Consider the following 18,125-nt stretch of genomic DNA (forward strand, 5'->3'; position numbering starts at 1 on the left):
CCAGGTCTGCCTATAAATAAAGAATCTAGATAAAAACAGCCTTCATTATAATCAGGGTGGAATGCACTAAAGAAGCAGTCATATGCTTTTATTCATAACAGCAGTTATGTCGTGTTTATAAACAGCAGATCAAATAAAGTATGTGAACGTGGAGGAGTACAAAACAATTTTTGTAACTAAGTGTTACATTTCTGTCCTGCTAAATATTTAAAAAGTTTATGAATGGAGTTCTGCTTAGCATTTCCTCTTGACGTCCTGTACTACTGGGCAGAGTAGAGCGTATCTCTTGAGGTGGGGTGAATGTTCTCTAGCTTGTCTAGTTGTAATGAGATTCACGTACAGGGGGCTTTTGTGTAGTGTGCAATCAAGTTCTTGAAAACTGTTAGCAGGGACTGCTTCCAAGGACACAGTGTTTTGGAGCAAAATCTGAAAATGAACATTAGAAACTGCCTGACTACTCAGAAAAGAGGAATGTATGACTGAAACAGGTTGCAGAAGAAGGCATTTTGAAAGTCAATAAGGTAATTAATTTTCCTAAAAAATAATAATAATAGTGTTTGGCACACTAGATATTTCATTAATACTGAATATCCTTAGCGAATAGATTTTGTTTTTGGGGTCTTTATATGATTTATTGTATTAGTCATTCTGAAAGTGGAACTGTGTAGTTGTTTTACTGATGTCTCACAAAGGAGTTAGCTGTATTTATTATACTGCATTTTTGCCAACCAGTTCTTTGATAACATATGTATTTGTTTTAAAAGATGATTATGTTGGAGGTTATTTTTAAGAATTGTACTATGACCCAACTTGACAAAATACACTTTTAGTAATACTGTCTTAAGGATGGAAGTAGCAAATAAAATAGTACTGTAAGGTTTACTGGACAAAAAAAAAAAAAGATTTTTATATACCATGTAAGTAATTTAATTGTTTTGCTGAAGAACTAGAGAATTGCCTAAGAATATATCCTTGTGGTTAGTAAGTCTAACTATAGCTTCCTGTATGAAAGCTTTGGGATCTTGCTATTACATTGTGCTATTATTAACATCAGTAAAGTAACATATAAACAAAGAAGAGAATGAAAGATCTCATGAAAGGGTAGTTGACAAGGTTACAAAAATATATATTTTACATAACAAGCCACAAAATGCTACTGTACATGAAGCAGGTTTCTGGAATTTAACTTGTTACATTTACTTGTATTGCATTACACACAGTAGCATGACCACTCAGTAAACAGCATAATTTAACAATATTCAGACATCATAAGATGAACTGAAAAGTGGACTGGATAATTTAAATCCAGCACTAATTGTGTTAATGAGTGACCTAAGATATAGCTGCTGTTGGTGACAGCAATAGCTCTAAAACCTAAATGCTTCCCACCTGTGTTTTGGGGTTCAAAGTAATTGTTCACTAACATGAAATCACTTTGCTTGAGTTTCTTGTTTTATGTCATTTAATCATTAGCATTGTTGCATGAATATCTGGAATTAGGTACAGGTTTCTGTCATGAACTAAATTCAGACAACTTTTTCAAGTCCCACCATAAATCATAAATTTCTATAAAGAATTTACATTTTATATTCTGATTGCATAGAATAAGTTATTGCATATACCCCATAGTGTATACACACACACACACACACACACACACACACACACACACACACACACACACACACACTCTTACATAGTTGTATATGTTTTGAATATGTATATACTTGTACTGAATGCTATGCCTCTAGCTTAGCTGACAGCAACAAACATTCAGGTAATGTGACAGAGAACACAATTACGTACAGACACACACACACACACACACACACACACACACACACACACACACACAACTGTATATGTTTTGAATATGTATATACTTGTACTGAATGCTATTCCTCTACCTTAGCTGGCAGCAAAAACATTCAGGTAATGTGACAGAAAACACAATTACAAATATATAAAAATAATATGAGAAATTCAACCATTGACAAAAAAGACATAAACATATTATCACAAACATAGTAATACATATAAGAAATAAACAAATCTAGACTTTTAAAAGACAAAAAACAAAACAGGTCCACTCTTTCTGTCAGTGTTTTATGAGTTGCTTTAAGAACTACATTGTTCAAATAAGTGAAGCATTTAGCAACAATACTACTCTGGCAGCTCAGCAGCACCCATATACCCTGGTGCTTACATTTTAGTTTTTCTTAAGAGATGAGAGGTCTAATGTTGCTTTCATGGTTAGAACAGATTATGTCCTAAACATTATAGTGTTTTCTGTTGTGATACTTTAGTAGATACAAAGAGGTCAGTAATAAAGCTAGCTTATTTAGGAGAGTATTAAATGCATGCATTACTGCGGTGGTGGTGCTGTGGTAGCGTTATCGCCTCATAGCAAGACGCTGTCCTGTTCGATTCTCAGCTAGAGCGTCTTCTGTGTGGAGGCATACGTGAATGGGGCATGCCTTCGTTGAAGGTTGTGCGTCAGGGCTGGTAACCCAGTATGTAAAAATCCACTACCAATCATTAGCGAACCGGAGTTCCGCTGTAGCGGCCCCTAACCGGGAAAAGCTGAAAGAAGAAACAAAATTAAATGCATGCATTAACAACACCTATAAAATAGTTATGTCACGTAATATCTTAAATTTGAGAAATGGCACACTTTTAGACAGTGGATATTTATATGTACTTAATCCCATCATTGGGTCTATATTAAATCATCGAACGCTTAGAAAAGCAAACGATAATTTATCGACCCCATGTAAGTGAAAGCTTACAAACTCGAGCACTTAGAACAGCGATTTTTTTCCAAGGGAAAAATAAAATTGTTGTTCCAAAAAAAAAAAAAACACTTAAAACATAACATAAAGTGGGGGGCTTTGCCCCCCACACCCCTCCCTACTTAAATATACCAACTCCGAGATCGCACTACAGTGATGAAAAAGGCAAAGTAACGGACGCAGCCAAGCGATTTCTTTCCCAGGGAAAGAATTCGCTTATAAGCTGCTTCATCATTTTGCCTTTTTGTCTTTACAAGTTTGACCAAGACACATTCGAAAGAATGCATCTTCAGTCATCTAATAGGAACCCCCAGTCATTTATTCATTCATTCATCTGGTGACTGGGTAGATGGCCTGGCCACAAAAATAATTTTGACCACGACCTACATACAAGGCAAACAGCTGATCATAGCAAGACTACTGTGAGAAGAACATAGGGATATCAATAAACAAGTTGTTCAACAGTAAATAGCGTGGAAAATTGCAATATTAAGAGATAGAGACAGTGTATGTTTGTTTGTGTGTGTGTGAGTGTGTGTGTGTGTGTGTGTGTGTGTGTGTGTGTGTGTGTGTGTGTGTGTGTGTGTGTGTGTGCGTGTGTGCGTGTGTGTGTGTGTGTGTGTGTGTGTGTGTGTGTGTGTGTGTGTGTGTGTGTGAATTAATCATTATACAACTCCCCCCCCATTAATATTCAAAAACGTGCACGCTGATTGGTCAGCGTGCATGTTGTAAATCAGAGTTATAGTAATGGAAAAAGGTCTGCTCGCCCGGACTTTTTCCATTACTATAACTCTTTTTTTCTCACTGTTTTGCTATGTTAAACGAGTTTAACATAGCGAGACAGCTTTAAAAAAAGCAATGGAGATTCTCCGTTGCTTTTTTAAAGCTGTCTCGCTATGTTAAACCCATTTAACATAGCGAAACAGTTTGTAAAAAGCAATTGAGATCTTGCTTTCTCCGTTGCTTTTTTCAAAACTGTCTCGCTATGTTAAATGGGTTTAACATACCGAGACAGCTTTAAAAAAAGCAACGGAGATTCTCCGTTTGCTTTTTTTAAAGCTGTCTCGCTATGTTAAACCCATTTAACATAGCGAAAACAGTTTGTAAAAAGCAATGGAGATCTTGCTTTCTCCGTTTCTTTTGCCCACAGTTCTGATGTACTGCATAGGCATACGCATGCACAGTACATCAGAACTGCCGCAGAATACCAGACAGCTGCGGAAGGGGAGCAAGGAGGCATTATACAATGCCATTATTTAAGAAAAGTAATTATTTTTTTTTCTTAAATAATGTCATTGTATAATAGCAATAACCCACTTCTGGGTGTGGGTAATACTGGATTTACCCACAGTTGGCTTTGTTTGGCCACTCGGGCTTCGCCCTCGTGACCAAACCACGCCAACCATGAGTAAATCCAGCATTACCCACACCGAGGCGTGGGTTATTGCTATATTATCTGGATGGAAACCTACACAAGGACTGTAAGGGACATTAAAATCATCATCAGATAGTGCTTCAGAAGCAGGAAATTCTACCTCTCTAAAATTTTGCTAGATTTGGTTTGAACTGCAGAAATTGACAGGGTTCCATGATGATGAGCAGTAGTTTATTTCATACGGTAGATGCAAGGATGATAAATTAAGTGACATCTGTTTTAATCTCTGTTCTTGGTGTGTTTATGATACAAAACATAAACAAAGATATATATTAATAAAAGTAAAAACGCTGTCGCTATTTCGTAAGTACCTCTCCCTATAAAAGCAGCACAAACTAATAATGATATGAATGTTGAGAGGGTAGAAAGGCAGATATCAGTACCTTGCATAAACACTCCAGGCACAAGGCTATATCAAAGTTCTTATTTAGCCACACAAACTCTTGCAGAGTACATAAATCTTCTCAAAGCCATTCGGCACTAAAACAAGCGTCAACCACCTCGTTCCACAGACAGTCTTCACTTCGCTATGGATAAAGAAGTGGACAAATGTATTTCTTTCTTAGGAAGTTTTATTTGGCTAGCGCTTTCACCCGTAGGCTTCCTCAGGCCATAAAAAATATATAATCACTTTCAAAGCATTATATACAATCTCATGTGATGTCAGTGAGATTATTTCCTGTCATCACAATAATTAATTAATTAGCATATTTAATTATTTAAAAACTTAATTTATACATAAAATGCATCAAACAGTTATTATCAACCTTTAAAAAGCATATATATTTTGAAATTATTAAAACATCTTATAGGGAAATTATATAATTTCATACGTAGCTAAACTTAAGCATTTTAAAAAATCACATCCATATGTCATTTTATTAAAAAATTACATATGACAATATATGGACCTTATAATAAATAAAATAATACAAATACGTAAATTCATTTGTGTATTCATACACATATCTATATATGTGCGCACCATAAACATTAATTCTTCCCTACTTGTATATGTCCAATTTATATATTAACTTTCAATTTTCTAGCCTTTAACACAGGTTTTATAGGAACTCTATCATTCAAACCTGGTGAATGGTCAGCTCTAAACTTAATAATCCATCTCATTTCGTTCTCCTCAGTTCTGTTTACTATATCACCACGTCTAATGGTTACACAATTCTTTTGTATAGCCATGAATTTAAATTCATGGTCTGTAGATGTATCGAGAACGTGTTTCGATACAGCATTATTTAATGATTTTATTCTAATATTATACAAATGATCTCGGATGCGGTCCCTTAATCGTCTATCCGTCTTGCCCACATAGAATGCAGGACAATGTGTACAAGTAGCGAGATAGACAACATGGGCTGTATCACATGTAGCTTGTACAGAGGACTTAAATTCTTGTTGTGTAACAGGGTGTATAAAACTAGCATCATCATCAATGGATGCACAATATCTACACTTATGACAGGGTTTGGTTGCTCCAGTTGCACAACAGTCTACATAAATTCATATTGTTTTTATATATGAACCTAGGATGATTACCTACTACCATGTCAGGCCTGCTGATAAGGGTGGACCTATCGTAATTATGGATATGGAGCAATATATTAGAAGCATGGAAGAGATGCTAAAAGATGAACAATATTATATTAGGATTGGATTAAATAAAGTGGATAAAGTAATTGAGCGGGTTTCTAAAACCCTGAATATATTACATTTACAAGGAAAATTAGAAGAGAGTTTATACAAGAATTAATGTTTATGGTGCACACATATATAGATATGTGTATGAATACACAAATGAATTTACATATTTGTATTATTTTATTTATTATAAGGTCCATATATTGTCATATGTAATTTTTTAATAAAATGACATATGGATGTGATTTTTTTTAAATGCTTAAGTTTAGCTACGTATGAAATTATATAATTTCCCCTATAAGATGTTTTAATAATTTCAAAATATATATGCTTTTTAAAGGTTGATAATAACTGTTTGATGCATTTTATGTATAAATTAAGTTTTTAAATAATTAAATATGCTAATGAATTAATTATTGTGATGACAGGAAATGATCTAACTGACATCACATGAGATTGTATATAATGCTTTGAAAGTGATTATATATTTTTTATGGCCTGAGGAAGCCTACGGGTGAAAGCGCTAGCCAAATAAAACTTCCTAAGAAAGAAATACGTTTGTCCACTTCTTTATCCATAGCGAAGTGAAGACTGTCTGTGGAACGAGGTGGTTGACGCTTGTTTTAGTGCCGAATGGCTTTGAGAAGATTTATGTACTCTGCAAGAGTTTGTGTGGCTAAATAAGAACTTTGATATAGCCTTGTGCCTGGAGTGTTTATGCAAGGTACTGATATCTGCCTTTCTACCCTCCCAACATTCATATCATTATTAGTTTGTGCTGCTTTTATAGGGAGAGGTACTTACGAAATAGCGACAGCGTTTTTACTTTTATTAATTACTGCTTTCTGTCTCTATATTGTGAATATGGCAGAACTACCATCTACAGCTACTGAGTTGCCGTATAAACCTGAAGTAGTTAATATCAGCAAATCCAGATTTGAAAACGCTATTGCCGGTGATGTGAACCCGCTGCTTGCGTATGATGTCATTTCCGACTCTGTGGAGGAAGTAACTGTTCAAATGGATTGTAAGGGTCTATCCACGCTTTTGGGCGAAATGGAACTTAACTTTATTAGATTAAAAAAACTTCAGTTGCAGCGGCAACACTTTGAGGTCTGCATCAATCGGAAGATAATTCCATGAGGATTACGCATTTTAAAAATGCCCACCACAGGTACTCTTTACCCAGATTTATTATACATGTGGCAGCAGATAAACATAGAAATGAGTATACGTTATATGGAACTGTTAAATGCCTATTTTAAGCCACAAGAAGTAGCTCTACGAGAGCGAATAAAGGAACAACAATTACATTTATATGATTTATTTCCCTGTGCAATATTGGATAATATGTTGGAAAAATTGTTGGATGATGTTTATTTATATGAAAAAAAGCTGTTAGAGCAGAAACAAAGTAAAATTAAAAGGGATGTACAAGATTTCTCTAAAGGGCAGGTCTTCACTTGGCCGAAGGCTCAGGTCTATTCAGGCCAAGTGAAAGATAGAGTTGGTAAAATGGATGGTAAATATGTTGTAAATAATAGAAATGAAAACAATGTTGTACCAATAAGTATTATTTGTTATAATACTATAACCAAAGGGAAATCTATTGCCAGGAAGGAGAATGCTTTAATTAACAAAAAAGGAAATGTGATGGTTACTACAGCATTAATACATAATGAGAATGCTTCTAATGATGTATTTTTACCTACCCTTAATAGGGAGGGAATGGAAATAAAAGAGTCTAATAGAAAAGAAACCACATCATTGGATGAATTTGAAGCTATAATAGAAATAGCTGAATCAGATACAATAGAAGTATTAGAAAGGAAAAAGGCTAGTAACACCAGCCTAGAACAGAAGGGTACCAACGGCTCACATAGTAAGGCCCCTTTCCCCATAGCAGAACAATGGAGAGGGGGAAGGGACCGCTCAATGAGCAGGGGGCGACAGAAAAAGAGAGCAGCAGATCAGGAGTATGTAGGGCCAACTTTGAAGAAAATGTGCCAAGGGACCAAAAATCCCTAATTTGGAATATATCCAAAAGAGAAATATCTGTAGATGAAAGAGTAGTCCTAGAGAAAGGACTCAAATTTATTCCATCTACTAAAAGCGATGTAACACAAACAATTGTTGATTTAAAGTTATTTACACGCAATTTACAATTAAAGTTATATTTTGGCCAAGGCACATATGATAGATACCAGCTTAGGAAACCTAGTACTTTTATACCAAACTTGCATCCATTGATTGATGCATATTCAAAACTGGTTGAACAAGAACTATACATACATGATAAAAGGAATAGTGAAAGAAGGTGGTATGGTAATTTAACCTTTAAGCAACGTAGAGCATTGAATGATTTAAAGAGTGATCGTAATATAATGATAAGGCCTGCTGATAAGGGCGGACCTATCGTAATTATGGATATGGAGCAATATATTAGAAGCATGGAAGAGATGCTAAAAGATGAACAATATTATATTAGGATTGGATTAAATAAAGTGGATAAAGTAATTGAGCGGGTTTCTAAAACCCTGAATATATTACATTTACAAGGAAAATTAGAAGAGAGTTTATACAACTTTTGCATAATTAACCATCCCACAATACCTTGTATACAAGGGGTTCCAAAGATCCATAAACACCCATCCGATCCACCTATGCGACCTATAGTCACAGGGAGAGGATGGGTAACTGAACCTATATTGTTGTACTTAGAATCTATACTTAGACCAGTAGTTAATAATTATTCACATATACTGAGAGACACTAAGCAATTTCTAATAATGTTATATGAACAGATGCCCAAGGCACCTAGTGATAATTATTTTTGGCTAGTAACATTAGATGTTCAATCTTTATTTACATCCATTCCTAATAAGGAAGGTATAGAATGTGTTCGTAGACGTCTTCAAGTGGAGTATTTGTCTAAGCCCACATATATTGATGCAATATGTGATTTAATGGAATTAGTACTGTATAATAATGTATTTATATTTAATAACCAAGCATATATACAGAAGGATGGCGTAGCTATAGGCACATTGTGTGCCAATAGCTACGCCAATCTAGTAATGGTTGATTGGGAGGAGAAGTACCTATTTGAAATGAACGAATTTAAAGAGAATGTAAAATTTTATACACGTTTTGTGGATGATTTGTTCCTCATATGGGACTCAGACAGAGATAAACTAAATGAATTTCTAGTAAAGGTAAATTCGGTCACTGAGTATTTAAATTTTACCATGGAAGCTTCTTTAGAAAAAATATCTTATTTGGATGTGTATGTTGAGAAGCTACCGGATGGTCTCCTTAATACAGGGGTATATAGGAAGAGTTGCTATAGGAATTCATTGCTACATAGGAGTAGCATGCACCCCGGATTTGTCTTTAAAAACATAATTAAAGAACAGGGAGTGAGGGTGTCACGCTTAAACTCCACCGACAATGGATATAGAAGTGAATTAAGTACCCTAAAACAACAATTAATAGATAGATCGTATGGGATAGATGAGGTGGATCAAGAACTATGTAAAGTAGAGCGAATGAGAGCAGATGTAGCACATACATACTTTGCTAATAAGAAAGTGGAATTAGATCCAATTAATAATAATGATAATAGCAAAGGTAAAGGTGAAGAGGTTCAAATATCAATACATTATACACAGGATGCTATGGATATAAGAAATATATACCAAAAATACTGGCAAATATTGACAGTGGATTCTAGAATCTTAGGCGTAGTAGGTAATTATCCTAGGTTCATATATAAAAACAAAATGAATTTATATAGAATGTTGTGCGGCCCAAATAGACTAGGAAGTGGACATCAGAATAAAGCAACTGGAGCAACTAAACCCTGTCATAAGTGTAGATATTGTGCATCCATTGATGATGCTGCTAGTTTTATACACCCTGTTACACAACAAGAATTTAAGTTCTCTGTACAAGCTACATGTGATACAGCCCATGTTGTCTATCTCGCTACTTGTACACATTGTCCTGCATTCTATGTGGGCAAGACGGATAGACGATTAAGGGACCGCATCCGAGATCATTTGTATAATATTAGAATAAAATCATTAAATAATGCTCTATCGAAACACGTTCTCGATACATCTACAGACCATGAATTTAAATTCATGGCTATACAAAAGAATTGTGTAACCATTAGATGTGGTGATATAGTAAACAGAACTGAGGAGAACGAAATGAGATGGATTATTAAGTTTAGAGCTGACCATTCACCAGGTTTGAATGATAGAGTTCCTATAAAACCTGTGTTAAAGGCTAGGAAATTGAAAGTTAATATATAAATTGGACATATACAAGTAGGGAAGAATTAATGTTTATGGTGCACACATATATAGATATGTGTATGAATACACAAATGAATTTACATATTTGTATTATTTTATTTATTATAAGGTCCATATATTGTCATATGTAATTTTTTAATAAAATGACATATGGATGTGATTTTTTAAAATGCTTAAGTTTAGCTACGTATGAAATTATATAATTTCCCTATAAGATGTTTTAATAATTTCAAAATATATATGCTTTTTAAAGGTTGATAATAACTGTTTGATGCATTTTATGTATAAATTAAGTTTTTAAATAATTAAATATGCTAATGAATTAATTATTGTGATGACAGGAAATGATCTCACTGACATCACATGAGATTGTATATAATGCTTTGAAAGTGATTATATATTTTTTATGGCCTGAGGAAGCCTACGGGTGAAAGTGCTAGCCAAATAAAACTTCCTAAGAAAGAAATACATTTGTCCACTTCTTTATCCATAGCGAAGTGAAGACTGTCTGTGGAATGAGGTGGTTGACGCTTGTTTTAGTGCCGAATGGCTTTGAGAAGATTTATGCACTCTGCAAGAGTTTGTGTGGCTAAATAAGAACTTTGATATAGCCTTGTGCCTGTGCAAGGTACTGATATCTGCCTTTGTACCCTCCCAACATTCATATCATTCAAAGATATATATTAGCAAGAGGAGACCATAGGAGATGAATCAGCTATTAAAGTTCAAAGTGATCAGAAGAAGGGCTGCCCATTCTCTTATGGGAAACCAGCCTGTCATTTGCAGAAGAATGCAATGGGGCTTAAACCATAGCTCCAGAAAGGTTAATCTGAAGATTGTGTTCCAATGAATTGGTAGAGATGAGGCACTGGCATTAGAAAATCCAGTGGGGAATAAAAACAATAAAATAAAACAATAAAAAATAAAAACAGTACTCTGCCTAGGCCAAAAATATTCCCTATTCAAAAGCCTTGTGAGTATGAGTATATCAAAACTTGATTAACTCACGACAAACACCTACTTGCTTGATGAAGACCATCCAAATAATGTTCAAATGATGAAAGCAGATCTGAATAAATACCAAGACACCTAACGGTGACTGCCTTCTGAATATGAGAACTACCCAGAACAAGGGCTGTACCAAGAATAAGGTGAAGTACCAAAACTATGGTGGTTGATGAAAAACATATATATGTGTGGAATCATTACGGAATACCAAAATTCCACAATTCCGAGACTATGATTCACGAGGGCCAATATCTCGAGATTGCGGAATCTCAAAACTTAAAAAAAAAAAAAGGAAAGCATACAACAAACTATTCTAATGTGCATGCAGTGGGCCAAGCCCCCCCTGCACCCCCCCACATGGGGGGCTGCATCCCCCACATCCCCTGCAACTGAAATATGCCAACTCAGAGATTGCACTATAGTGGAGTGAATGGCAAAGTTCCCATTCCGCACTGTACGGCAATCCCCATTCACTACATTCGAGATTCCGCAATCTCGGGATTCTGGTCCTCGGGATTCAGAATTTCGAGATTGTGGAATTTCTGTATTCTGTAGTGATCCTATATATATATACATATATATATATATATATATATATATATATATATATATATATATATATATATATACATATCTCTCTCTCTCTCTGTATGTATATATATATATATATATATATATATATATATATATATATATATATATATAAAATATTCTACTTCATATGGTTGACATTTCAGAATGTGGACGTTCATATGGCCGAAACCATATGATCGACATTTGAAATGTCGACCATAGAATAAAAAATGAGAAAAACAAAAAAACTTACCTTCACGCTGCTAGCAGCAGGGCTACTCCCCCCATATCCTCCAGAACTTAAATATACCAACTCCAAAATCGCACTACAATGCGGAAGATGGAGATCTTTCCATTCCACACTGTACAGAGATGCTGGTTACACATGGTTGACATTTTGAATGTCAATCATATGGTCTCAGCCATATGAATGTCGACATTCTGAAATGTCGACCATATGAAGGGAGGGGAACCCATATATATATATATATATATATATATATATATATATATATATATATATATAGGGAGAGAGAGAGAGAGAGAGAGAGAGAAGAGAGAGAGACAGAGGGGGGGGGGGATGAGGAGTTTAGGATAAGCCTATAAATTAAGCCTTGTCAAAAAGATTTCCATTCTGGTGATCCCCTATGTATCACTTACTCAAGTGGTCCCTTAGTTTCTTGGAATGAAGAGTCTTTAAGCTAGCCTACTATTAAGGACCAAGAACCTATTTCAGTTTGACATCATTTATGTAGCAGGTTGTCACAGTCCACACTGAAAAGCATGATGCGCAGTGACATCAGTTGTGTGACACGTGCAAAGAATGCTAGTCAAAGTGCATAAGCATTTAGCTGAGTTAGAAAACAAGTTAGTGTCTATAAAGATATTTCACCAGAGTAGGGGGGCTAGCCTGTAAGGATGCAGCCCAAGCTTCATTTTTTTCTGGGGAGAGGGAGAGTAATTACTCACTTGTGTTTCATGCAATTTCTAACAAACATGGACTTTTGTCATCACACTTCTGATTTCTTTATTAAGCTATCCAGATTTTTCTGGTTTAAGCAGTTATTGATAGGTTATATTGCCTTCCATACATGTGTACAGCCACTACCAACTTTAACATGGGCAGATTTAGAGGTCATGTTAAGAGTGCTATAGATCACCCATTACTGGTTTTATTTATGTATTTATTTATTTATTGAAAGGCAATTAACCAACAAATTTTACTTAGTTTTCAATAAGGGTTTTCCTGTTGTTTGCAGTATCACTGGCATTTTACACTTTGCTTGCAGTAAAGTTTTGTTTTCAGTTTGGAACATTTTGATTGTGAAAGTAGTCAGTCTAGGACTGAGAAATGTGGCTTTAGTCCTGTTTGCTAACCTGCCAGTCAGTCCCGAGGAATAAAGCTCTGACATGACACAGGGTTTGAATCCATACACCTTTATTTGTCTACTGAGGAGCCTTGAGCAGGTCACTTAACTAGACCGTACTATGGGAAAATTGTGAATTTGAGATAGGTTCCTTAATGATCACCTGGACTGCATGGCTAGCAACTATCTATGAACCATTAACACGAGATCAAGTGATCACTTTGAACCTCAGAAGAAGATATAGTAAAAGTACTCGAGTCTGCATTTTGTAGCAGTAAATTGCACCAAGCTTCCGGATTTATTTGCCGTTTCATCTAGTAAAATATATATTAATATATTTTGACTCCAAAATAATGCTGTATGACTGCACAATGAAAGCATTCCGGAGAAAACTAAGAATCACAAATTAATGTTATTTCTCTATTTTTGTACCCATCTGATAATAATATATCTGTTGGTATCTACTTACATTCTTTTGGTTTAATTTGTCCAAGACTTTTGGGTTTCTAATACCATGATGTGAATGAACCCCATTCCTAAGTCAGGGTACAATCGTAGTTCATGGAATTAGTATTGTTTCGGTCTCTGATGTTAGCCAAGAGTGCTCTTCTCAAAGCCTGCAATGTGCCAAGAATTGCCTCCTTCTGTAATTCATAAAGGGTTACATGCGTTGTTGTCATACCTAAATATAACTGTAAATTCTTTTTTATTAGATCCATTGCTCCTACTACTACTATTGGAACTGTCTGGGTATGTTTCTGCCTGCAAATCTTGATATTTTATGGCTTTGTGTCTCTGTGCATAAGACACTGTAATCAGTGGGTGTAGCAATTTCAATCATCAGTGCTAATGTTGTTCTTTTTCCATGGACTGGTAATTTGGTTTTATAGTATCTTTTTTAAAACTGTTGGTAATGGGTGATCTCATGTTATATACACTTCATCATTCTCTATAATTCTTTGTGGTTCATGTTTCTAGTGTTTTTCAGTCACTTCTGTATTGTAGTATTTGCACAATCCCCAGTGCAGCATTCTTGCTAAATTATTGTGCCTTTCAGTACATAGGTCCCCTGCCATGAGTGTTTCACACCTAGCAACAATATGTACAACTGTTTCAATTTTTTTTTACAAACCTGCATTTGTCTGTTTTGCCCACATTTTCGGTGTTTTTTGTAAATGATCATGTATGCAGTCTATTATCCTGGGCTGCCGTTATTAATCTTTCATCTTTTGGTCTCAGTTCACCTGTCCTTAACCATTCCTGCATCAAATTTTGGTTAACATGGGGTTGTACTAGGAGATCTGGGTACTTGCCACTAAATTTATGGGTTTTCCATGTTTTTTCACTCTCGTCTGATTCTTCCCCTTGCATTCTTTCTTTTGTTTTTTTAGCACATTCAGTTGCTGTCTGTTTTTTGTATACCTCTGGTTTGCTTTCAAAGATTCATATTATGTCAAAATAACAATTAGCACATAGTTTTCATTCCAGTTTAGCACTACTGATTACATATCAGTGTTATCTTTGATTAACCAGTCTATTCACTGGCATGTTTTCAAAAGAGCATTTGTTTATTCAAATGCAGAATAAGGGTTTTAAGCCCTATTACCAGTCTTCATGCCATTTTGCTCAAAAAGTGGCTCATGGGGCTGCTGTATGAAGTAGTGAGGAGCCACTTCTACTGGCTCAGGCTGCTTCAGGTGACTGAAGTACGCTGAGCTTGAAAGTATAAAAAGAAGTTATTGAACAACTATGGACTCATGAATGCAGGAGCATTTTTTAAGTATTTTTTACAAGCACTATGCCTGCAGCTGCGACCATGCTGGAAGATATTATTTTATATTTATTTTTGTATGAATGTGTGTGTGTGTGTGTGTGTGTGTGTGTGTGTGTGTGTGTGTGTGTGTGTGTGTGTGTGTGTGTGTGTGTGCTGGTGTTTAAGTAAATAGCTGTACCTAATTATTTTATTTGATTTCAGTCTGGTATCTGAGGAGTACACAGTCAACAAACATGGCTTTACTTGCTGAGTTTGGGGGCTTTCCATGAATGAAAGTGACTGATGCTGCTGTCATTTGTTCAAGTTAAATAGTTAGTCTGGCTTTGCAAAAGTAATGTGCATTTGTGGGGTGCCAGCTGGACTACTTTAGTACAATTAGATATGTGAAGTGTATACAGCCAATAAAATGCATGTCATTAATGGGTATGGGGCTCTATATGGATGAAAATGAGTGCCAGTGTGGGGCAACGGTTGCAGTGTAGCTAAAGTATCAGGTTGCCCATAATTACTTTCATGTTACATCACAGTCAGAAGTCAGACATCAGTATTGTACACAATAAATTGCTGTCTATGACAGCCTGGGCAGGATATGTGTGATAGCAAATGATTATTGGCAGAGTGTCTCACAAAGTGCTGTTGCCATCTCACTGTGCTAGGTTTTCTGGTTGAGTTTTTGCATGTGATTTCTTCTGTGTGGAGTCTGCATATAATTTCTGTCTCTGTGTTTTTTTTTTGTTTTTTTTTTTTTTGCCCAGGTTCTCTTTTTTTTCTCTCTCTCTCCCAAATTCTCAGCTGTATAATGTATGTCAACTTTGGAGATAACACTATTTGCCAGTTTTGCTGTTATCTAAAAGACAGAACCTTCCAAGGCAATAGTAATGTCTCATCCCTTACTGCTTTTACGGTCTGTGCTAGGTCCTCTTCTCTTCTATCTCTTTGTTAATAATCTCCCCCTAGAATTACCATATCTTAAATAAATAATATATGCAGATGATATGCTGCTCCTGCAATCCAATACTAGCCACTATGACTTGCAAACCAAGTTATAAGACAATTTCCCTTTGTTATGTACCTGGTCTACTACTAACAAACCACTAATTAACCTCAAAAAAGCTATGTCATGGTCTTTGCCTCAGCCAATACATTTTCCACTATTTCTCCTGTTCTCTTAACAGATCTTAATGGGGACAGAATATTAAATGTCACTGAACAAAGGTAACTCGATCTAATATTTGCCTACCCTTTGCAGACTTTGTAACTAATAAAGTTCTTGTTCAATTAAAACTATTTTATAAGATCAGATGTTAAGTTGTCAATCTCGCCTTCATTCTTGCTTGATGGGTTCGGAGCCGATCCCTCGGCTCCGACTCGGCACTTGCTTTAGCTCGAGAACTCCTTTTACCAGCTCGAGGCAGCCCCATATCCCATGATGCAAGGCAGGAAGTACCCAGATCTCGTTTGCCGCTTCGCTTGGGAGGTCTTCTCTTTACCAGCTCCTGGTAAGTAATTCACATTTGTGACATTTAAGCCCCTTTTTAGTTAAAAACTTTTAGTTTTGATAGTTTAACTTTAATTTAACTTTTTCTGACAGAAATCCCTGTCTCTTTTAATTTTTTTAGTCAGTTAATTTCCCTATCCCATCCCCCCCCCGTTAGGGTGTGTGTGTTGATATTTTTTACTAAATACCCTTTTGGTATTAGTTTAATTAATTGGACTGGTGTGTGTGTGTTTTGTTAGGCACCATGTCTAAAGAGAGGGTTTCAGGTTTTAAGAAGTGTGACTCGTGCTGTCAGAAGATGTCTCTGACAGACGGTCACACTTCTTGCCTGTACTGTTTAGGCCCTCTTCACCTGCAGGACTCCTGTGCTATTTGTCACTCCTTCAGCCAGAGAGTCCTGCAGGAGAGAAGGAATAAGTTGATTCTCAGGGGTCTTCTTAAGCCGGAGGGCTCTCCGGCTAAGTCGGCCCAACAAAATCAACTAAATCTGCCAAGACCCAGGCTTCTGTTTCTAAGCCTGTGGCCTCGGCCCGACTCGTATAGAGTCGAGATCGCCCGGCTGGAGCCGATTCTGGATCCACTAAGCTTTCGGCGCCGATGGCTATCGGTGCCGAATCTGCTGACCACTGTGGTGTCGGTTCCGACCGGCTCCGACACCCACGCAGCACGGCATCGGTGTCGGCTCGATCGGCTCCGACACCCATGTGGCACAGGCATCGGTGTCGGCTCCGATCGGCTCCGACACCGTTACTGGTGGCTGTATCGGCTCGGCTGGAGCCGATACATCTAGCGTTCTGCCGGCTCCGAAATCGGTGCCGACAGGATCAGTAATATCGGCTCCGATGACCCATTCCAGGAAGAGGTCGAGGTCCCTTCCTTGGAGCCGATACTTTCGCCCGCCTCGCCTCTTCTATCGGAACGGAGCCATCGGAGCCGATCTTCAAGGTCATCCAGGTTGTCAGACCATGACCTAGAGAGAGTGGTCAGTAGATTGCTCAAGTCACAGGTACTGGCCCAAATGCTACACAGTCCGTCTCAGCAGACGACTGTTGGTCCACACCCCGTTACAGTTCCTCCTTCAACTCTACCTCAGAGCTTGGAGTTGGAGTCTTCGGGCATGGTTACTGCTACGGCTGGAGGACGGATACCCCTTCTGTTCCTTGAGCCCCTACTCGTATCTCCTCTTCCTTAGAGGGATTCAGTGGTCGGGCTTCCATGGTCTCCTCCGAGGGGGTGAGTGGCATCGGACCCTTGTCCGAACCCGCTCTTCCCCTTGGAGCCTCGGCCTTGGTGAGCTCGGCTCCGACATCTGCCTCGGAGACTTCCCTTTCGGTGGCCCCCGGAGTTCCTAGCTCTTCGGAGCGGGGTCTCTCGGACCTGCCTGGGAGGGGAGCATTCGAGGTGATGAAGAGTGTACTGGCCACTGGTATCAGTCAGCAGTCTCTTCCCGTAGCTCCTCCCTCTATTGTACCTGTTGACATCTCTGCCACTTCTCTTGCTACAGGACCCAGAGATCCTCCGCCTCAGGTTTCCCCATTGGGAATTTCCCCCTCTTCCGAGGATTCTCCTGATGTTTCGGGAGATCCTCCTAGGAAGAGGACTTGTAAGAGGAAGCATGTAGACTCCCCTGAGTCTGTCACTTCGGATACTGACTTTGATGAGTCAGAGGGATCCCCTAGATCCCCCTCTGGGGATGTCCA

The 18,125-nt window shown here is 37.2% G+C and overlaps 1 protein-coding gene across 1 annotated transcript in view; it reads left to right on the forward strand.

Moving 5' to 3' along the window:
• The first annotated feature begins 437 nt into the window (after window positions 1-437).
• Window positions 438-18,125, forward strand: part of SLC13A5 (solute carrier family 13 member 5) — a 423,982-nt gene continuing 406,294 nt past the window's right edge. The window contains exon 1 of the mRNA XM_044054248.1: window positions 438-521. The gene's annotated coding sequence lies outside the window, so the exon portion shown is untranslated. The remainder of the gene's footprint in view (window positions 522-18,125) is intronic.

The sequence above is a fragment of the Protopterus annectens genome, chromosome 13.part0 (assembly GCF_019279795.1).
Source record: "Protopterus annectens isolate FY-2018-M chromosome 13.part0, PAN1.0, whole genome shotgun sequence".
In the NCBI taxonomy this organism is placed as follows: domain Eukaryota; kingdom Metazoa; phylum Chordata; order Ceratodontiformes; family Protopteridae; genus Protopterus; species Protopterus annectens.